The following is a 24,671-nucleotide window of genomic DNA, read 5'->3' on the forward strand; positions in this document are numbered from 1 at the left end:
TAACCTACAGTACCCTCCCCCACACCCAGTGGCCAATGTTGCCGCGTGTCACCCAAAAAAAAAAAAAAATAAAAATATTATTCCCAACATTCTATTGACAGTCCTTAAATTTTATTTTTATTTTACGTTTAAATTGATTTTTCCCATGCACGATTTATTGCATAGGTATGGGATATGATTTATTATAGTAATCATTGTTATGGACCAATAAAATGAATGAAGCGTTTAATGTTATGACGTAGGGGTTTCTTCACATATGCTCAGTCCACCATAGTCGTTCAGATGTAGTTGTTTTTGTTGAACTACCTATATAATGATTCAACAATATTTTTTATTTTTTATTGCTTGCACAAAAGTTTTAAACGACTTAAATGTGTACAAATCAAATATTTTTTCATAGTTTTTAATAGAAAAGTCAAACTGACCAAACTATATTTCAATATAACAATAAAAACAGTACATATATACCAATAGGCTATAATAATAGTTATTTGTAGTAGATACCAATTCTTTTTGCTCAGATTGAATATGCCTATAATAACTTATATTAATTAAATCATTTGGTTCCTCATAAAAAATTTGATTAACAATATGTACCTATAATAATGTAAATGTTATTGAAAACTTTACGGATGAATCCATTTATATGAATTAGGTACAGTTAATAATGGTTTGTCAGTTGGCGTACCGTATTCATTATTATTTCCTTTCTCCAACGAATCATTCAATTAAATATTTTGTAGATTTGATATATTATAATACAATGTTGCTGCTGTTACTTTGTATATATTATTATATTTATAGAATATTATGTTCGAAATTAAAGTATACTGTTAGTAGTTTAAAAAACAAACAAAATACGTAGGCAAAGACTAATATTTTTTATCGTTTCGTTTTAGATGTGGATTGTTGACTTATATAATAATTTCCGACTTCCATTGTACGTTAAAAGGCTCATAATATTACATTACTTAAAAATGAAAAAATCGATTACTCGTTGTATGACTAAAGGATTGGGTTGTATACTTATATTCGTAATGGTACTCATGTAAAAGTTATAATATACCTATCAGGTTTTTATTTAAAATGTCTGTTATCTGTAAATCCAATGAACAATTAAATGTTAAAAACTCATTTTACTCACATCGTAAATTTGTTCTATACTACCTGTATTTACTTTATCGGAATGATAAGAATATCTGTAAGTATTCTCTTTCCTTTGTACATAGTTAAATATTGAAATCGAGTATTCATATTTCGTCAAAATCATTTTTAAAGCTATTTATTGGAACTAGGACCGTATATTTTTATTTTATTTTCAAACAATACATTTATATTATTCAAATGTGTATTGAACAGTCATGTTTATTTACAGAAAACAAAATTACTTCCTTCAGTTACATAAAAACTAAAAAGTGTTATGCCAAAACAGGAACGTATGTCTATATATTGAAGGTGTTCAGATTTGTATTTAGTTCACAACATATTTAGAGCTCAACTACTAAAAGTATATGGTTTTTAATTTATGGTTTCAACATTATTAAAATATGTATACACGTATAAATTATATATAAAATTTGACCTTTTTAAAATCATAATGGTTTCAAATGTCAGGTTTCACTAAAAAGTTTTGGAATTATTACGGGGACATTTAATAAAATATTAATATGTGTAATACATTTATGTTTTGTCAGAATGTGATATTTACATAATAGTGGAAAATGAAGAAAAACCGATTATTTTTTCCCCCTATAACTATTTTTTTTTTATCCCGGATATATAATACTGATATTATTGCATGTTTTGTAACAACAAAATAAACATATATGGAATCAAATTGTAATATCGTAATCGGTAATACTAATTTAATAAAAATATCTATATATTACCTACATAATACGGGTTGCAAATATTTTGGCTATTCAAATAGAAACTTTGAAATGAAATAATAATATCTGTACTGTGCGTATACGTATTGTAATACTATGAAATAGAATTTCGAATGAACGGATTATTGATAAAATATTATATTTTCGAATATTGGATATATTAGCCTTACAAATGATTTGGAAATCCAGAATCGTCAAATCTGGACCGCAGGATATGTTAACCTTATGGTTTTTGGGTAAAACTAGCAGCTGTGAAATGCAATTTTAAAAAAAACAAAACACAAAACCGATTATATTACAGTTAGCTGCAGACGTTCATACTCTCTTTGCATGCGAATAAATATTTTTATAGCAATTCAAAATGTGTATATCTATATATTATATTAGCTTATACAAAGTAACACGAAAACGCCATAACAGATTAAATCTATGCAATTTTATGTATGTTTGAATTGCATAAATAATATCAGGTAAATTTACGGAAAAAAAATGGTTAATTGAATAATTTAAATAACATCAATTTTATATTACCAAATTTTAGATTAAGGTGAATAATGTAGACTTTAATGTTATATTATAATGTCTATTATTATTTTTATAGTTTTGTAGTATAATGTTATTATAGTTGTTGTACATAGTTACTAAGTTACAAACTGTATAAAAGATAAAAAGATATATCTGAATTAGTAAAAACGTAAATGCGTATCTTAAAAAAATAAAATAGTTTCTGAACTTTTATTATTTTTATGGTCATGTGGGTATAGAGGTACTCGTAATATTATAAAAAAACAATTTTGTTAGTTAAACATGTATTGGAAGAATATATATTCTATACTTTAAATATCTTAATCACATAAAAACGTCTTTATAACTAAACTTTTCCAGGCACATTTATATTCAAGTCATGAACAATAAATAAAATAAATTACACGATTCAACAAATAATTATTTAAATCTAGAAAAAAAAAGACTGGAATGTTTAAATTATCAAATGAAAATTATATACCTACTTCTGACGATTTCAAATAAAATTGATGTCTACTACTTTTATAAAGGCAAAATATTCAAACAAAAAATCGAGAAGGTCACTCTGCTGTATAGTAGGTTCGGAATGTACCTCGACATTGAGTAGGTAACTGTAATGGATGACATGATAAACTGTAATTCAATGATAAATTATTGCATACGATGATCGGCATACGGCAGCCTATATATTTTCTAAGGATATTTTATAATATATTTATATTGCTAGGTACTTAAGTTATTTATTTTTATATTTGTAAATTGTAATATGGTAGGTTACTATACTAATTATTCCCCAAAAAAATCGCATATATTATAATATTATAGAATAATTAATTATTATTATAATATTAATAGTTGTTATTAACTTATAGGTCAATAACCTTATATCTTACGAATATGTTTGGAATATAAATATAGGTAAAAATTAATCTAAATAGGTATTTTGAAAATTGCAGTGTCTATAGTAAATATATATTACGTAGTAGTGAAAAGTTTCAAGTCCCTGCGAATAACATTTTTTGAATTACAACAAAATAACTAAAACTGTTTTTAAATTTATTTATTTATCCAATTTTGTTAACTTTTGAACTTGAAAGGACTGTAAAAAGTGAAGCGCATATTATGTATTTTTGAGATTTTTAAATTGCTTGGGATAAGGAAAACCGAAGATGAAGCTCATATTAAATTGTCTAGCCTAAGCCATTAAAATTGAAAATGTTTTTAAATGTCCAATTACAAAACTATTTGATATTATTTTCGATATTTTTAAACTATAGCTAGTACAACAAGTATGAGACTTATTGCACTATATTTTCGTGTATTTTTACTTACAAAAAAAGTTGTATCACATACATCTATCGAAGAAAACTAAAAGAAGTACACAATTTTGTTATTTAAATGTTTAAAAAATATTAGTGTAAATATTTGGTGCAAAATTCAAGTCTGCAGTTATTTATTTTTAATTACTATAAAAAAAAATGATTTTGTCAAAAACATGTTCTGCGTACAAATTGTCTTTTTTCTGATTATTAAAAGTACTGTTTACTTACCAAAGTTCCAACTAGATCTAATTTGCTGCCAGATACCACCCTCAAAGTGAGGGATTGAAGCATTTTTACCGCTCTAAAAGGTGGACAAAGAAACGCACCGATGTTAATCGCTCCGCTTAGAGTTTGAAAATAACTGAACGTATAAAATATTACTTGTATTATACCTAATTATTGTAATTATTTTTAAATGTATGGTGTTAGCATAATAATAAACTAGCACACTTTGTAGTCTGTATATCTATTGTATATATTATACATTATACAAATGTACAGTGTTATTTATTAAACACGATATTGTACGTTGCATTAAGATTATTAACAAGAATGGCTGTGCACAGTGCACACTTGTCACTTGTGCAGAAAAAATGTTTATTAAAAATAATTAATTGTATGGCTAATAGTGTTTAGTGTATACTGTATGGCTGACGAGGAATGAAAACATTCTCGTGAACTGAAATAAACCAGGAGCCCAAGTTAGTTTTCCAGATATATAACTTTAAGTTTTTTTTTATACGATAAATCTAATGATTATATTATGATATTCGTTGTAAAACAACCTTTCCATAACGAATTTATTCATTAGGATTAACTTACTTTTCCCACAAACGAACTTTTCTTAATTGTGTACACTGTACGTCCTACTACAACCTATGATTATAGTATATTGACTAAAGTTTTGTCTTTATTTGTCATTTTGTCAGTATTCGTCGATCACTGTTTGTAGACCCTTGCTAATACCTGTTAAATAACTATTATCTGCTGTTACTCGTCGATACCGGCACGATGTCTGTCTGCCAACACTTGTTGTTGTCCATCAATACAATTAATTAATTGTTTTGAGGAAAACAAAATATCGTCAGGTTAAAAATCAATATCATGTACTTATGAAATATTAATAAAGCTTTATTTTTGTTTACAATTAAATAAAGTGCAAGACGGCTTATGAAGTATATTTTTCAACTATAATAATAATAATAAAATAATAAAATAAAATAAATAATAACATTATATGGAACATAATTATATTCCTAGATATATGAATTTAAGTATTGTTTCATTTTTTTATTTTTATATAAAATGTGTCTTATTATTATATCGTCAAAAAAATTATTTTAAAATATATCATAAGAACAACATACGTGACGCATCAGTCCTCAGAAATGTTCCATGGAATTTTATTTTTGAAATTTAAATAAGTAAATTATGTTACACTCCGTGTCTCTTCATAGTTTATATTGTATAATACTACAATATACTTATAATATTACTAGACTATAGACTACTAGACTATAATACTTAACCTTATAATACTTTTAATATACTTATGAGTATAATATTATATTGTACAGTTCTAAGAGCTGTATCAATAAGATGATAAGATTTATTAATAACTTGATAGCATCACACGCCATGTACAATTTCGATCTGTTCGTTTTGTGTAGGTAAACACTACACACACACACACACACATACATACATACATACGAACACATACATTTTATCTCCCCTAATATAATCCACCTATTATCTATCTACTGCAATATCTATTTTGGCCCGTCGTTCCTACGTTGTACGATTGAAATTTATCGGGATCTTTGAGACGGATCGCACCGTGGACGGACCGATATATTTCGTTTAAAACGTTTCAAAATTGAATTAGCCCATTACCATCGACGTACGCAGTACGCCGCCGAGATCCGCACCAATCCCTCCTGCCGCGGCCAAGTAAACCAACCGGCCGAATTTATTGGCCGCTCTTTGTTTTTAAATATTTTATAACCACTCTTTCCGATAACGCGACTTCTCGGTTGGTGCGCGCGCGTGCGCCGTGTTATTTTTTTGTCATTATTTTTTTTTTTTTTAATTATCTCTAAAAGCCTTTTACACCACATTGGATATTATTGTAGAACGCACCTAACCGTGTCCGGCCGAAAAGGACGTCTGCCGGTCGTACAGGTCACGCGCGCTTAGGTATAATACTGTCGCGTCTTACCGCGCGCGCACACACACACGCACACACACACACACACACACACACACACACACACACCAGCGAAATGTCTTTGAATTATTCAATCGGCCGCACAACGCGCGTGTTGATTATTCGCGGCGCCGGCCCGACGACTCCGCGGGTACATATACCAGCTACCTACCGCGGTTACCGCCACGGAGGTGAAGAGAGCTCCCGAAAATATATCCCGCCAAACTGCACTGCTGAACAGACCGCCGTATCGAAATCAACTATGGGTTTAATAGATTTCGTTTTTCATTTTCATTTATACACCTATACCTACTTATCCCGTGTACTGCTATGTGTGCGCGCAAAGGTATATAATATAATATATTATTATAGTACGGAGAAAAAAAAAGCAAGTAAACGCGGTGGAAGCTTCGGGACTTTTGATTTACCATTATAATTTACGGCCCGCGGCTACGACTTGTGGTGAGTGTGAGTGTGATTGCGCGCGCGCGCGTGTGTGTGTGTGTATATATATTGGTGTGCGCGAGTGTGTGTCTGTTCTATTTTCACTTTATTGGTTTTTTTCTCCCTTTACTTCTCCTACTTTGTACTACGACTATATACGCACACATCTCTTGGAATCAATTTAAAAGGTCCGAAGGTATTAAGTCTGGTCGGTGACCGCCCGCGGACCCGTTCCGCTTCTATTCTCCACCGGGCACGTCCACCGCCCTTTACGCAAACGCAAAACCTATAATATATAAAAGCTCTTCTCCAAAGATGTGTGTGTGTGTGTGTTTGAAAACAATGACTGTCGCGTGCTTTTTATCAACCAAAAACATCATTCGACCGTAGCTGCCAGTCCCGCAGCGACCGCCGACTGTGGTCGATTCGTCATGGAGTCCAAACTGTAAAATAATGTGTAATAATTCAAATGATCAGTTTAATGTGAACCAGTTAAATCGGTATGCCAATTTTACTGAATAACACTCATACTATATAGTAACAAAATATAGAAACCGTCCAAAGATGCAATAATAAAATATAAAATCCAATGGTGTTAAAATAATGAGTACCTATAATACAACGTGTAAGAATAGTTACTATGTACCTAATACTTTCTTATAACAATATCATAAAAAAATCAAGTAAAAGTTTGAAGTTGAACTATTATATATTTATTTTAGTAAACCGTTATTATTATAATATTTGCGTAGATACTCTGTTCGTGATCAAAGAATGTACAGGCAAGTTGTCACCAATAAGACGATTTTATAAAATGACTGTCTAATAATTCTATAAATATTATATTAATATAATAATGTAAAAATAGGCGATTGATCATTGATGTTTTAATAGGATCCTGCATTCAGCGGAATAAACAGCGAATCAACAGATTTCTTATGAAAAAGGGTGTAAAATGTGTAAAAGAAAAATTGTATAAAGAAATTTTGGTATTAAAAAAAATGAAAAATTATATTCTACGAGTAACGTACGTCGTAGATGTTCTATATGACTTTGGATATATAACACGTGACATATGTATTTAAACAATTGAACAAGGAACCCAATATCCATATATATATATATAAATAATATATATAAATATCACACATAGCAGGTACAGAGTAAGACGCGAAATATTCACGTTTTTCCATGAAATTAACAAAAGAAAACGGACTCACCTGTATAAATACAGAGCGATTCACCAATACCATGCCACCCACATTTCTAAGTTTGTAAGATATGGGAGCTTTAGTGATTTGAACGTTTTATATAGTAACTATATTATTAATCCATCAACATTTTATTATTTGTAAAAATTGTTCCAGTATAATAAATTCCTGAGTCAATACTAGGTATATGGTATTTATGTAAAACCGTATTTAAGGACTATTATCCTTAGTGTAATATTATACAGTATAAACATTTAAATAAATCAGAAACTTCTCTCCGAATTTTGATTTATACATATGCACATACAAACCATCTGCTTAACAATTTCCTGTGAAAAAAGGCTATAGTTCTCGTTTGAAAAATATGTCTGTACTGCCACGGGATACTCCTCGGACCGTATAAAAAAATCTAAATTGTTGAAAATTATATTACCATGTCCCTAAATGAGTAGGTTCTATATTTGAGCATTGCATGAATTATAATTTCAATTAATTAATTATCAGAGGAAAAATCGGGGACTTTAGAACATTATATTATAATAATATAGGTAATAACGCTTTTGCGAGTGTTTGTATAAAATTATAATCTATAAAATATACTGAATATAATAGTGAAGACAGCCGCCGCAGGGACGTCGCTTATGTTATACGTGGTGCGCAGGTTGTTGCACATTATATTATATAAATTCTAGCGAAACGCACGCGACTCGAAACATCTTGATGAATACGATTAAACGCCACTAACATTATTTAGAACGTGTACGCGTATAACTACGGTGGTGTCCGCCCCTGTTCTGTATTATATGCACGCAAGGGCATAATAATTTCTAATTAGTCCGCTAAAATTATACACGCTACAATAATAATATATTCTATCCGTCAATTACACAGTCCATATATATATATAATATACATATATATATATATATATAATATACATATATACATATATTATACATATATTGTATACATATACCCAGTGCAGCTGGGCTTATCGTATATATTTGTATTTATTTATTTATTTTTTGTTCGGGCGACGGACGAACGGCAAAAAAGTATATAAAGAGTAATACAATTATTGGCACTCGATGAAAAATAATTTGCATACTGTAATTAAAAAAAAAAAAATCCCGAGCTCTTAACATATAACATATATTTATATTAGTATCGGAGATGTATTAAACATCGCATATTTTACAAAGCATTTGCGATTGTATAGGTATTTACCTGTATATGTACCAATAATACTTCTGGGGCTGGGGTAGCCAACTGAAAATCGTTTTTTTTATCAACGATTTTGATGTATTTTTTTTCATTGATTCTTTTATAGAAAATTAATTAAACTCCGTTAAACTATAATACAAGACAAGACCATTGCTACATACCTACCTATTACGTTTATTCATATTTATATTGCATATTATCTTTATATAGGTGCCTGTAAATTTAATTAAATGTACACTGCATAATTAGATTTTGATAATTATATTGTAATTCAAATTATAATTTATAGCAATGGAAATTTAAAATTAATTATTCATCGTTACTACACATTCAACCCTCTAGAGGTTTGGGTATTTGAAATGAAGCAGAGGTATTTTCCAAAAAAATTTGAATTATTTTAAAATGGACGTTTCCTAATTATTTAAGATTTAACAAAAAATTATCGTTTTATAACAAACTCCCTATAAATAAATATTCTCAAGTCTCCATTTAATTTATTTGTTAAAATAATTGAAAAAAAATAATTAAAAGAACATTAGGCACTGTTTTATTTTATTTATTTTTTTAATTATGAAACTCTGTTATAATATAACCTAACCTAACCAAACACGGTGTTGTTTATAAACAATAGTAAAATTGTTTTCATCAACTTTGTATTTGATGTTATTTACTATTTTCTTTATTTATTTTTCACTATAACCTTAACAAATTAAAGAACATTCTTTCAATCGTTGTTAGTTATGGTTAAAAGTATACAGAGAAACGAATCTTGTGTCTTAATCGTTTGAAGATAATACTCGCTGAAGGGGTGGCGAGGCAACAGATATTTGATCGCAAAAATAAATTGTTATTTCTTTAAATCTAAACTTACCTTTGTACTAAGTTTTAATGTTTTCGGTCGAATAGCTTTCAAAATACCACGTTTGTATACAATATTTTATATTATGTATATATAGGTACATAAATACCACAGTAGGCCTTGTAAATAACATAGTTTTCAAATTATCCAAGCCCTTTAATCCTGAGGACAAAATTATGTCATTAAAAATATTTATATATACAACATAGTCGACATATTATCCCCTACGTCCCGTGGACAAGGAACGCAGTAAAATAGAAAAACACCACATGTTCACAATGTAAGTTTATTATTTTAGGGTTTAAACATCTAAAGTTTTCGTCCAATTACATTTTTCAAAAATATCTCATTAAATAGTTGTATATGGTGATCATAATAATGATAATATGAAAATTACACACATTTAGTGGTTACATAATGTTATATATTAGTTTAAGTGAATTTGGTGAACATGAAAGAATATAAAATAGAAATACTGTTTCATAGGTGGTATTTGGGAATTTAATCATCGCAGATTTGCCATTAAAACTGGATCGCCCGGGTTGTGTTTGTAGGAGACTTGTTAAAATCCAATGCATTTGTCTCATTATTTTTCGAGTCTGCGTGCGAGACGGTGTATGGCGGGGAGGCGTGTGTTTCTATGTAATATTATGTTGGAGGGAGAACGATATAATAAACGACTACTAGTCTCGATGGTCATTAATGTGATTTTTTCCCTTATTCCACGTTTACTGTAGCGAATGTAAAAACGTCGAATGCGATGTACAAACGGTGCAATCAACAACAACAATAACAAATTAACGTCAACCATACTATCCCGTCAGTTTCGCCGAGACAATCGGGCAGCATTATAATATTACATCTATATATTGCATAAAGCTATGGAATTTGTCGACGTGTATGACCATGATAATAGCATGTTAACAACGGGGTGGACGTCAACAATTAATTGTATTCGCATATATTGTAGCAGGCCGGTCGTGAGTCGTGACCGATACAATAAATAATACATATATTGTACACTAACAGAAGGGGTGACTTTTTTTTTTTTAATACCAATCGACTATCTCACATATCGGGACATTTCATAATTTTTTTCCGGAAACGTTTAATAGCATGATGTATAGTTCAATATTTTTATATCACATACAGTACACCACACTCCTTCACCCATATTATCAAACAATATCACTTATAATCGTTAAACGATTTTGACCTTCGGGATTATAATGATGAACTATGATTTTAATTTTAATAATAAAAAAGATCAAAAGATAACACTTCCGATCATTCTTGTAGGTATACAAATTAAACATTGTATCTACATTGGACTTATGGTTTTCTTTTGTTTCTATTTAATTGTATGATTTATGTTGTTATGCGACGGTTCTTTATTCACATAATATATTTTAAAATGTATTTGGTTCTTTACATAATTCATCGGTGATATTAAAAATTTTTCATACATTAAACACGATTGATAAATTCAAAATAAATCACTAACAATTAACATTTTAAAATCAATTTTCGGAAGACAAAGATCAAACAGACACCATTCACGTGTGCACATCAAGTTTCGATTACATGAAAAGTTAAAAGACAGGCATTTGTGTTACTTACGGGTTTCCATTAAATATTCGTATTCGTATACCGCACGTACGTATATAAATAAACCGTAAACCGACACCAGGAAAAGTTTTGAACTTTTATACACACCTTTTTAAAGTTAATTTATCATTATTTATTACGTTTCACGCTTAATATCGTATAGCACGCAATGAAATAATAAATTCCAAACCAAAATTAAATCGAACTGAAAAAATAACCTATTGATTTACGTGTGTCGTGTGTGAGACTTATTCAGGCCAAATGCAAAAAAACTTCTATAGTGTTACTATTTACTAGGAATGAAAAATTTCTGAGACATAACTTGACGGGAATTTCCGGATACATGTTGTGGGAATTCATGGGAATCGTACAGAAATTACGAGAATGAATTATGGTTTTTCCATCGTAATGATACACGATGGTGTATTTCATTTAAATATTCAAGTTTTTTTGCTATATTTCCATTTAAATAATCACTTATACTTCTTAAAATATAAAAACAAAAAATTAGTTTTCAATTGGGATATTTATATTATGTACCTGCCCCGGCAGAATCAATGCTGTATTGGTGGAACCCACGGTCTTAGAAGATAAGGTCGGACAAATATACATTATCAGCATTCCTCCGCTTAGTGAGGCAAATCCATTTCAAAATTTGGCAGCTATACAATTGAGCGCTGCCCTGCAGACTTTTTTTGAATTTATTACATTATAATATTATACAAGTTTATAAATAGGTAAGTAATAGGCGGGAGGGTGAGAAATTGTCGGACCTTATCTTCTAAGACCGTGGTGGAACCGATGGGTCTCATTAACAGTTCTCTGATTTTTTCATTACATCAATAACAAAAAAATAAATAAACAAACAAACAAACAATATTAACATTGTAATTTGTAGGTAGTTGGAACTATAGGTACCTACTCAAATTTATTACTGAAAAAAAATGGTAAATTTTATAATTTTTGGTACTCCCAGGAATATTATTTGTTCCGGGGAATTTCAAAGTGTGCCAACCAAGTATTACTACATTAAAATTCAAAGTAAATCTATAAATGTTTTTTTTAATGATCAACGCAATTTATTATTTAAAAAGAAATAATATTTACATAATAATTTTGTTATGTATAGGTTATATATAGGTACCTATAATAGTAAACGTTATTTCATATTTTCCAAGGATTTCGATTGTTATTATGATTGAGACATTGCGTAAGTACGACATTTTTGTAGTCGAAACACGATATGTATTTTCTATCAAGTGCACAAGAAAGAAGGTTTAAAGTATTGGATTATTGAGCAATCCACGTGTTTTTTATTTCTATGTAAAAAAAAGTTGTATTTTTTATATCAAACCTCAAAATACGCGCGTCATATTATTTTGTGTAAGGGTCATTATAGGATCTATTGAAAAGTATATAATATATATGTATGGTTGCTCTTTATGATCATTTTATGTGAGGCTTTTCGGATTTTCTTCGTTTTCTTTGTATCGTCATCAATCGTTTACAGATCTTCCGTTTATCTAAGCTCAACGTGCAAGTGCCGAGACATTTCAGTTGTTGGATTAGATTGGAAAACATCGTTCGGCCACAGCGATATTTGGATGTTTTCGACGTTGTCTGGTTTAAAAATGTGAAAATCGATTTACTGTGTAATATTGTCATTGACCTTAAAAAGTATTTTATTTCATCCTGGATAACCCATTGTCTCCCCGATGACAATTTATCCCTTGCATAATCGTCCAATATGCCCCCATATATAATATCATAACAGTTATAGTGTAAAATATTTCTACATCAAGTTTGACATCTGACATCAAAACTGAGCCATTGATATTCACTATTTTTTTAAAAAATGTTTTCTATAAAATCTTTGAAACTTAATGCAAACCATTAACTCATGCCCGAGTTTGATCTTAATTTTTCCCGCGATTAGAAATACACTGGTAGACATTTACCTACTGCAAGTTTTATGTTGTCACTTTTCAGCAGTCGCTATATACTGCACTCGTATATTATTACTATTTATGATTTTGCAGATAAAACGAAATCAAAGAACTAGAGTAGATCGTATATGTGAATAAATGACGTTTATATATTGTATCGACATAAATCTTATAAAATATATCCATAGAACTTTCTCGGTAAATTTCATTTCTAGTCTATAATGTTTAAGATGAAAGAAATAATCATTTATTTACAAGTGTCCTTTTCAGCGGCACACGTGACTGCGATACGTTGATATATATGTATTATTTCCATTACCAGTATTGGTTGTATTTGTATTTCTATTATACTTACAACTCGTGCATTTTTCCCGGTTCTCAATCATTACCAAAACTTCTGATGACTGCATATATACGTATGAAAACACGTAAAACTGCTGTACTTGTGTTATACCTATATATATTTATAATGATGTTATATTTGGAATTCTAAAACGTTTCTATGCTTCTCAGATTTACACTGCGTTGTTGCTGTCGTCGTCAGGGGAATAAAATAAGTGCGAAATGCGACTGATTGTATTCCCCTCTCTCCACAGTCGATGTATGATAATAATAATAATAATAATAATATACCTCGAGTACCATTGCTGTGAACACGCTGCGTGCAGTGCGCGCACGCGTGTACGCACAAGACAGAGTGGGAGAGGGAGAGATAGTGAGACAAATAGAGGGTGAGAGAGTAAGACGACTTTGTCATTTTAAAAGACCGGATGAGCTTAGGCGATGGAAGCGATGGACGGGAAGGTGGATGATTTTGTTGCAGCGTGACGGAACTCACAATGTTTATTGTGGACCCGAAGGGGTTGTCTGCACGGTGCAGTATAATATATATATAGTAAGGTCGACGGTGGCGAAAAAATATCGATTCGTCTAGTCTTATATCACGCACACACACTGGCGCACATAATATTATCATGCATAAAGTATTTCTGTCCACACACAATAATAATATAACATAAAGGCGGTGTGACTGCAGGTGGATTTGACAATCGCAATAATTTGAAAATGTCATTTCAACCGTCCATCTATATCCACGCCGGGTGTATGTTCGACACAATGTGCACGTCGTGTATAGAGTCAAGTAACATGGGTGTCGGTGCCTAACAACGGTGGCGGAGGCGGCTAGAGAGCGAAATAAGGACGACTCTCAGAGTCGCGGAACGTGTTGACCGCGTGAGCCCACACTCGACGGGCATGGCAATAGAAGGGTGGGTGGGTTGGCGTGGGTCAATCAAATGGGCATTGGTGGAAATAAAACTTTGTAATGCCCTCCACTGTCCGCGCCAAATTTTAGTCTGGAGCCGAGGGAGGATTACGGCGCTATCCCTGCAGTCGTAGAGCTCTTCATCTCCACGCCGTACGCTCATAATGATCCGCTGCCGAGACCCTATAGGTACGTGCTATACGCTGTTCGGATAATAGCCCCTAAACCCGAGTTCCGAAGTTTTCCGGTAAACGTTCGTGAAGACGACAATCAAAACGCAATCGAGTCGAATAGTCCGGCATAATACATGTGTTTGCCATTAGGAAATAGTAATAATAATAATAATAATAATAATATAACATAGAAATGAACAATAAAAATAAAAAACGTTTAATGTGTATACAGTATAAAATCCAAAAGGATACTTTTATATGTTTACTCTATATGTACTCATATAATAGTCTATAATATTATATATTATACGTTCTTAATCTCATTCGTATTATATTATTGTTATTGTTGTTGAATATTATAGTTGTTATAGTTATACTCTTATATACAATAAATTAAAACCATTTTAAATCCATGTCGACGACAAAAATAACGTGAAATATTATTATTTTTTTTTTTTATTAGAGATTTAAACAAAAATAAAATACGAATTACAGCCTTCAATGATTTTTGTTACCATCAAATAGATTCATTTTACGACTGGTAAAGGTTGATTCGTACTGACGTTTTTTTCAATGCCATTATTTGCACCCCTTGGTGAAATTAAATGTAAAAACGTTATGTCAACACGTAAATCATACTCGAAAAATAATCAATTGGGTGGAAAAAATAATTTGGTTGATAGGTTATTTTTTTTTTTAGAAATCGTTTGTATCAAAATTGTTTTCAATAAATTTGAATTTAGTAATATCACTTTATATATTCAGACCATATTCCATAAAAAAAATTAATTCCAAACTAGAATTTAGTGTACCATATCACTTCTGTTTATTATGGTTTCGTGTAAACAATTGTTTTCAGTTGATAAAATATTATGAAATTTGTTTCAAATATATTTTTATTAAATGATCAACGTTTTTTAACTAACATATACATAGGTAGTTGAATAAATTTACCATTTTATAATGTTTTTATTATACTTCTCCAATATTATCTGTACATTTTATTTATGATTATTTTATACAAAATATAACAGCTGTATAATATCAACTCCAATTTGAATAGAAAGTAATGCGTATTTTTTACCGTATTTTACTTTATTAGTATTATGATAAATAAATCATTGTATTTTATTATACCTATTTTTTACGCTTATAACGAATTAAAAAATATGAAATACAAATTTTATAACTTTTTTTTATTTATTAAATAAATATAGTAAAGAGTAAAATATATGCTTTTTAAAAATCATAAAGCTTGGTTAATTGTATAATTAAAAATTGATTATAAGTTTACAATGTAAATACAAGTTATTTTATTCTGTACACAATATAATTATATTATTCTACATATTTATGACTTGCCGACTATCGTAATATATATCCAATTAAGTTCCCTATGTATTTATTTTATAATAAAATATAAATTTATTTGTAATATTTTGAGTTCCACCTGGTCTAAAAATGGCAAGGACCCAGCTTAAAATATACCAACGTGTAATACGACTTACTAAACACCATGAAAACATTCCAGGTGAGATTAAAAATAAATATGTCAATCTTTAATGCAAAAGTTTGAATGTTTGATGAATATTAAAATTTTAAAACAGCTTATAAAGAATAATAGTTATTGATCGGTTAGAAACCACACAGAAAAAGATTATAAACGAATGAACATCAATTTCCAAATGTTAACTCTTAGTAGATTGCTTTTTTTATTTTTTTATTAATTTTACAAAATAATAGACTCTTGAAATTTGTATTTGAAACTGATTGGCCAAAATTGTTTTTATTGGCACAGTCCGAAACCATCGGTTTTCTGAAGTGTTTGTACAGTTAATATAGTTAATATATACATTGTATACTATAGATATAACGTATGATATATATTTTTGAGTTTTTTCTGATTTCAGAATTGTTTCATAACATATTAAAAATATTATATTATTACAATATTACCTATGAATTATATTATATTCTATTTAAAACCTAATTATTATTTATTATATATTAATACAGATATAACTGCAGGGTGTATCGAGTATGTATAACTTATGTACATTGAACATAAATGTAATTATTAATTCATTTAAAATAAAATATAAGTGACCGTGTTCTAAAATAATATTATATATGTTGATAAATTTAACATTGACTTCGATGTTTGAATTGAATATTTAATGATTATTAGTAGTTAAGTGTTTATTTAACCTAAAAATTGTATTCAATAATTCAGTACGGTGATTCAAAGACATTTTATGAATATTAATGTTATTTTTAAGTGACATCAGAAAGCGGATAAATAGAAATAAACTTACAATACCTACTTCGTTTTTTACATGTGTGCTTACATGTATGGTAGAGCCTTGTGTTCAATTTACAATCTTTAGCTAAAAAAGTTGAACATTTTATACATTTTTAACTACAAAATAATTATTATATTTTAAATTTGATAAATTTTGTCGAAATTTGAAATTTAAATGCTTAAAAAAAAAAATTGTGCCTATATATTTTCAATATTTTTCAACTGCTATTGTAACATTATATCAGGAGCCTTGCATAACATTTCCACGCTTTTCTACCCAACAATTAAAATTTTATTGATATTTATAGAAAAAATTGAGAACTGACAATGTCCGCAAACAGCTCAAAAAGAGTCAAATTATTTTCAAAATTTTATCGTATATAGAAAATTCTAATACAAGCATTCAGTGACATTTTCAAGTATCTACAGTCAAATGTTTTTGAATTACAACAAAATAAGAAAATCGTTACATGAGATATCAAGTGAATATCAAATGTTGTAAAAATATGCATTTCAAACGCTCATAAAAATTTAATTTGACTTTCTTGTAGACATTTTTTTTTTGATTAAGGTAGAAAAACTTATGGATAATTTTGTATTACATTTCAAATCTTTGATTTAAAAATAAAAATTTTTATGAATTCTCAACTCAAAATAATTTGCGAATTTTCGTGATTTTTCCGTATTTTGTCAAGATTTGAACTTGAAATGCTTATAAATAAAAACTGTGACTAAGGATTTTTAATTTTTTTCATCTACCTTTGAAACAATCATCTAGGAGCCTTCTATCAAATTTTAAAGCTTTTTTACCCAACAGATAAAATTTTATTGATATTTATAGAAAAAAAAATGAAAATATCCGTAAACAGCTCAAAATAAGTCGAAATATTTGGAAAATGTTATGGTGTATAGAAAATGCTAATATAAACATTCAGTCAAATTTTCATGTACGGTCATTTGTTTTAGAGTTGCACCAAAAACCAAAATCGATTTTCTCAAAAACAGTTTTGCGTAAAAATTCCCGTTTTCCCTTAATTTTTCTTTTGTTTTTCACGTCGCGTTTGAAAACTACTGATTTTTACTTTTGACCCCGCGAATTACCAACTAGATTCACTTTCCTATCAGAAAAGTTACTGTTAAAGAAAATCCAAGCACTTTTACTGTCCTAAAAGGTGATGATGGACACAAAAAAAAATTTAAAAAACAATACATTCATCGCTTCCCTCAGAATCTAAAATAGGTAGGTATTTGAACACTAAACAGGTATGTCGTCTTATAGATTTGACTCAGCGCGCCAGTGCGTATATTAATATGCATAATATATGATATGCTTATTGCTTCTGGGCTTAAACGCATGCCGTTACTTCCGTTTTTCAGGAGTTTTGATCTTCAAGCATAGCAAAGTATAGCATAATCATAATTCATAAGGCTCTGAGTAGAGGACATGTCACAAACGTCTTCGCTGTCCGGCAGTTGTACTTATCCTCCCCCCTTACGTATTATATACGGCATTTATTTCGTTCATTAGATGGCACCGGAAAAAAATTTGTCTGAACTGTAACGCATCTCGTCTCCACATAATATGCGCAGACAGCTGGAAAACGCGTTGTTGAGGAATACAATAGTTTTATTATACTCTCCACAAAGAGCTGCGCCACCACGAATAGTCCCAATGATCGGTTTTTATAAGATCGTTTAAACGTTCCGAGGTTATAACAGTGATTTTTCGCTTTTTTACGAATGTTCTAAACACAAATTTTAAATTAGGTGTGTAATATTATGTTGTGTACAGTATAATGTAAAAAAATGATTCTATGACGGTAATGTATACTAGTTTACGCACATGTGCAACGATATCATTTATGATATGATTTACAGAACAAAAAATTGTTATGGAAAACGTAATTTTTTATTTTGATGCGCGTACATATTTTTTACTGCTGTTCGCTCTCGGGTGTCTTGTATTTCACAGCTATATATTGAAACTAAAGTGCTGGGCGCATTGCCGACACACCCAATACATACAATTTGCTTTTAAGTTTTAACAAAACCTATCTAATACATTTTATGAATATATACCCAACATAGTGTTTTCACTATCGGAAACATTTATTTTAAACAATCGTATTTTAATAATAATAATATAATGGCAGATTTCCTTTTATTCCATTCACAGCACTCCATATTATTATGCGATAATACTTAATATAATTTAATAATTATAATAAACTAGGGGCTCAGTTCCCTGCTTCCTTCGTTCACCAACCCCCTAGAAGGGTCAAGACCTCCCGTTGGCTTAACTTCCACAATTTTGCAGCTTGAAATTTATAATACCATTAATTTAAAATATTTAAAAATAATATATTTGGAAGATAAAATATACAGGCTTTTTTTTATAATAGGGTGTTAGTAAATCAGTATTAATGTGAATATTGATAAGATAAAATAAAACTTGTTTTGTATTAGTTTTGTATTTATTACGTTATTTACTGTAACATAGTATGCTCTCCGTAATCCAACGCCACAGTGATTAATCCAAATGATTATTCATATAAAAATAAATAATGTGAGTTTAAAACGAGATTTTTTTTTATCGATGTTGTAGTAATTTTCACATTATATGTACCATATTATTATAACATTATTCTTTAATTTTAAAGCGGGATGTAAACACGCGGAATCACGCCATACGATTCACTGTTTTCTAATCGTTTTTACTTTATTATTTATCAGCAAATTGTAGTATTTACAAAGAAAAAGTGATTACAACTTTTTGAAATTCTCTGCAAGTGCTTCGATAATATGGCAGTGAGTTTAAATCTACAAAATTAAAGTACAATCCAAATAAAAAGTATTACAAGAACGGTCTCACACTACGACAATTTGTTGTGATGAAAATAACGCATTTCGCCGTAACTTAAACTCCATATTATACACTGTCATAAACAAACATAATAATTTACATGTCATGCTCGTACGATTGTCTATAAATGTCAAATATTTCATGTCTAGATGACTACAAACGCAATACATGCACACGAGAAATAGTAGGTAAAATGTTGTTTCATTTAGTTCTGGAAAATATATCAGAATAAACTTTTTATTAGACACTGCGCTCAATAAGGGATTCTCGCAAAATTTATTTGGATTTTCCACGTCGAGTTTTCTTTAACATTTTTTTCTTCGGAAAACTCATTTTAGTTTACCGAATATATCTAATCGAAACCAGTTTTTATCGTGAAATCGTTTCTGCTTTTGTTCAAAAACAAGCTCTTACAGTAATAATAAAATTATGAGAGTTTACATGCATATATAGATGTATATCATACAGGATTAAAAGTATTTGTATTAACATTTTTAAGACATTTTAAAAATATTTCAACTCTTTTTGAGCTATTTATAGAATTTTTGAATGTTCTACTTCTTTTGTTTTATCCAACTTTTGTAATAAGCTTTTTGTTTTTTTTTTAATTAAACACAAAGAGTTTGAAAATAAAATACTAGATTCCTCATAAGTTTTTTTTAGGGGGAATTAAAAAGGCTTAGCGTTAAGCCACACGCTTATTACTTCTTTCGTAACAGATAGTTCACAAATCAGCTAATTGCTAAGATAATTTGTGTAACATACAATAAATAGAATAAAGATACCTATAAAGAATAAATAGAAAATATTAATAAGAAAAAAAATATTATATTTGCATCTTCAATAAATTTATAAATATATTATTACATACAATTATTATAATTTATAATATATTTTTTTAAATAATTTATATAAAAACCTACGTGTTCTATGTTAGCTCTCCGCAATTTAACTTTAACTTTGTTCTACATGGAAATATGAAGATGAAGTGATATGAATAATGTCCAGTCTCCGGCTGTTAATATTATTATTGCATACACATTGCTGCAATTCAGTGTTAAAATATTATAATTCAGTGATGGAATATTATTTATTAATCATAATTGTTTACATTAATTACTCGACATTATTATCAAAATATTATATTAATTTATATTTAATAATCAAGGGTTTCATATTCCAATAGATGAGTTATTTCATCATGCAATTATAAATTGAACTTATTAATAATATTTGTATAAATATTTATTAAAGACAAATAATACAATAATTATTTTATTAGGGAAATATGACGGATTGCAGTTATTTTTAAGTCCACTTTACAATCAATAAGATAAAACTCTATAAGACTTTTTAAAAAAAAAAAAACAAAACAAAACACAATATGTTATTCTTACACCAATAGTTTCTTCATTTCCTTTGGAATCTTAAATAATATAATATAACAACGCCATGAACTTGCGTTTCTGTAATAATAAAAAAAAAATACATCGTTAAAGGCTTAAGTGCCTCGCCATTCGACCGTACGTATTTAAATATATTATTAAAGCGAAAAAGAATTATTTCTACGGCCCTCTAGTGACCTATTGTATGAAAACATCTGTGAGCACCGGTCGCGGTGTTGTGACACCTCCTATCGCTACAACACCTTTGATGTAAAAAAAAATAAAAGTGAAAAAGATAACAAAAATAATTTTTCGCCATAATGAAAATCTCTGAGAGAAAAAAAAAACGCCGTGCTACTATACGCGTTTAGTTTTCTTTATGCATAGACTGCGCCGCGTTCTTTGTTAAGAAAATGACATCGACCGCCATCGTCAAAAGAGCGGAAAACTAAAACCTCTCGAATATAATATCATCAGGTGCGAGTCGCGCGAACCCAACAAAACGAGCACTGATCATTTTCCAGCTTGTTCGTGATGATACAGCCCGTGGTTGAGTAGGAAGGGGGGGGGAGGAGAAGAAGGTGACATTCTTGAAACTTTTACTTTGCCCCAACCATCTCTCAATTATATGTATAGATACTCTCACAATTCACAATAATCGGCAGTTGTTTTCGTATTTTATATTTTTATGATGCGAATTCGCATAATTTAACGCTACACAAAAATATATACTATTATAGTATACCTACTCAAAATGTAAAAAATTGTTTTAATAACTTCGTCACAAACAGTTTTTTTTTTCGAATTCAGTTACGCGCGCGGTAAATCTATTTATTACATTTTATTTATACAGCCCTGCAGGATTACGACGTAACTTCTACAAATATACTTTGCCAATTATAATGAAACGTGATCGATGCGTTACACTATGTGTAAGCACCAACCTCTATACATTTTCAACAAATTTCTATATGGCGTAGTTGCTCTGTAGAAAGACTGTACTAACGACTGTAGCGTTTCGGATTTCCATGGGTCTAATAGCTCAGATTGTATAACCGTCACGACGGAATGCACAATGTATACAAAAAACGACATATTTCATGGCAACAAAATCAAACCAACATCGTTATAATGTATAATATTATATATTATAGACATTATTCACCACTGTACGCGATCCAGCAGTACGCAAACCTATAGATATATACATTTGATATGATGCGTTATTTGTCACCGTCCCGACAGACGAAGTTGCCAATTACACTATATCGACCGAAAGAGGAGAGTCGACTATGTAGTCGCCGGGTCGGGTTCGACTGCGAGGTTTATATTAATATTATATAGGTATAGGAAATGAGTATATTTTTTTATTTTACGATCACGGTAATAACCCGCGATCCGGTCAGCTGATCATAGTGTTGGCGATGTATGTCCGGTGAACATGGCCCCGGTAAGAAAGTCCACTATGGCGGCGATTGATGTCCGACAATCGTTTACAAGGCAATCGTGCGAACTGTTCGCACATACATCATACCGTTGTTATTATTATTATTGCGCAGCGCGCACTCAAAACTATATTATATTGGGCCAATGGAAGGCACTCAGGGTATGCAATTTAGCAGCATGCATGTCGTTCGGAGTAGTTATAGCAGTGCGCACACTTAAGAATAATAGTGATGATGATGATGATAATAATTTACAATCCGCCCCCCCCCCCCTACGCAGTAATAATCAAAAAATATACATATTTTATAACATATTATCGCAACAAATAAATTGATAGGTAATAATAATAGTTGTATTCCGATGTGGACGTCCAGCGGGATTTCATGATTATTGCATTTCATTTTTTTTTTAACACGTATTCGGATGGTATCGCTTCTCTAGATTTCCGAATGTTCATTATTTTTATGTTTAAATACATTTAAAATATGAAAAATACACCTAACCGATGACTACAACAGTAACTGCATTTATTCGGTTGCGGTAATAAAGCGTAGGTTGAATGACGCGCTATATGCGGTAATATTTGTTTTTAAATGTTTTTATTTACATTTTTAAATTCCGAGTAGAGCGATGATGGATGTATTGATCATATACAATGATGTGTGTTTTTTTTGTGTCTGTGAAAAGTAAAAATGCATAGTACTTATTTAAAATAAAATAAAATTCATGAATAACGGAATATTTACGGAAAACCGCATTATTCCGACGTTGTTGTAATTTCAATGTGAAAAACTGTAGACATATAATTTTCTCAAAATATTTATATTTATATTTGTATTTACTACACCAGATATAAAATTCACGTTTTCTCAATTTTTTTTTTCGATTTATGTATGATAACATTTTTGTTTGAAAGTAAAAAACTCTTATATTTAATAAAATGTTCAAAAATAGGTATGCCTTGACAATTATATACTAGGTTCCTTATAAAAATGTCTTACTAAAACCCATAAATCTACTAAATTTTTTTGTTTAATAATTAACAATATACAACAAATAAATGTGACGATTATTGTGATTATGGGTTTAGATAAAAATAATTCAACCAATCATGTGACTAATATAGTAGTAAATAATAAATTACTGCAACGGTAATAAAAAAATATAACTAAAATATACTCAGTAATAATATAGGCTGACAAAAATTATCCGATCAGTATCGTTTTTTGTACCTATATGCAATGATTTTTTATTGATTTAAAATTTAGCACATACATTACAGTGGCCTCAATGACGTGGTACCTACACTACACAACTGCACTGCACCTACTACACAGCAGAACGAGTTCCCCGATTTTTTTTTATTTACACCGTTTATTGTCCCGCGTGTCGTTTTTCCGATCGACTATATTATTATTGTTGGATAATTGCATTGTTTGTTTCAACTAATTCCAAAACCACCGTGTTCATTTTCCGACAATAGACCACGTGAACCACAATATAAAATTAATTAAATCAATTATGTAACCGCTTTGCTATTGTCACGAATCAATAATAATGAAATATTTGTATTATTCTATTATTACGCAGTGTGCACTCTGCAGCAGTCTTGATTATACGTATATATTGTATTTACACTTTTCGCAGCGGTCAAATTGCTTATAGCGGCGAAGATATGAAACGCGAAACAATAGCTGTAAGTTTAACTATGACAAATGTGGCGTAACATATTTTATAAATACCGTTAATAATTGCAACTCGAACACTTTGTTGGATCATATTATTTTCTTAACGATTTACCGGTCATGCGACTCGCGATAGCCATTATATACTGGTGCCCGGTCCAATATCACAATTAATCACGCGCTCCCTTGGTAGTCGATCGCCGCAGAGTTGTAATAAACATAATATATAATAATATTTAAGGGGGACGGAGTGGGCGAGCGGACTAAGGCGTCGGTTGCGACGCACACCGACGACGGTTCATAACCTCGGCTGCGG

The 24,671-nt window shown here is 30.0% G+C and overlaps 1 protein-coding gene across 1 annotated transcript in view; it reads left to right on the plus strand.

The window, feature by feature from the left end:
- The window catches only part of LOC132942568 (fasciclin-2-like), a 169,768-nt gene that overhangs the window by 77,265 nt on the left and 67,832 nt on the right, over positions 1 to 24,671 (plus strand). The gene's annotated exons all lie outside the window — the stretch shown is intronic.

The sequence above is a fragment of the Metopolophium dirhodum genome, chromosome 4 (genome assembly GCF_019925205.1).
Source record: "Metopolophium dirhodum isolate CAU chromosome 4, ASM1992520v1, whole genome shotgun sequence".
NCBI classification, from domain to species: Eukaryota; Metazoa; Arthropoda; class Insecta; order Hemiptera; family Aphididae; genus Metopolophium; species Metopolophium dirhodum.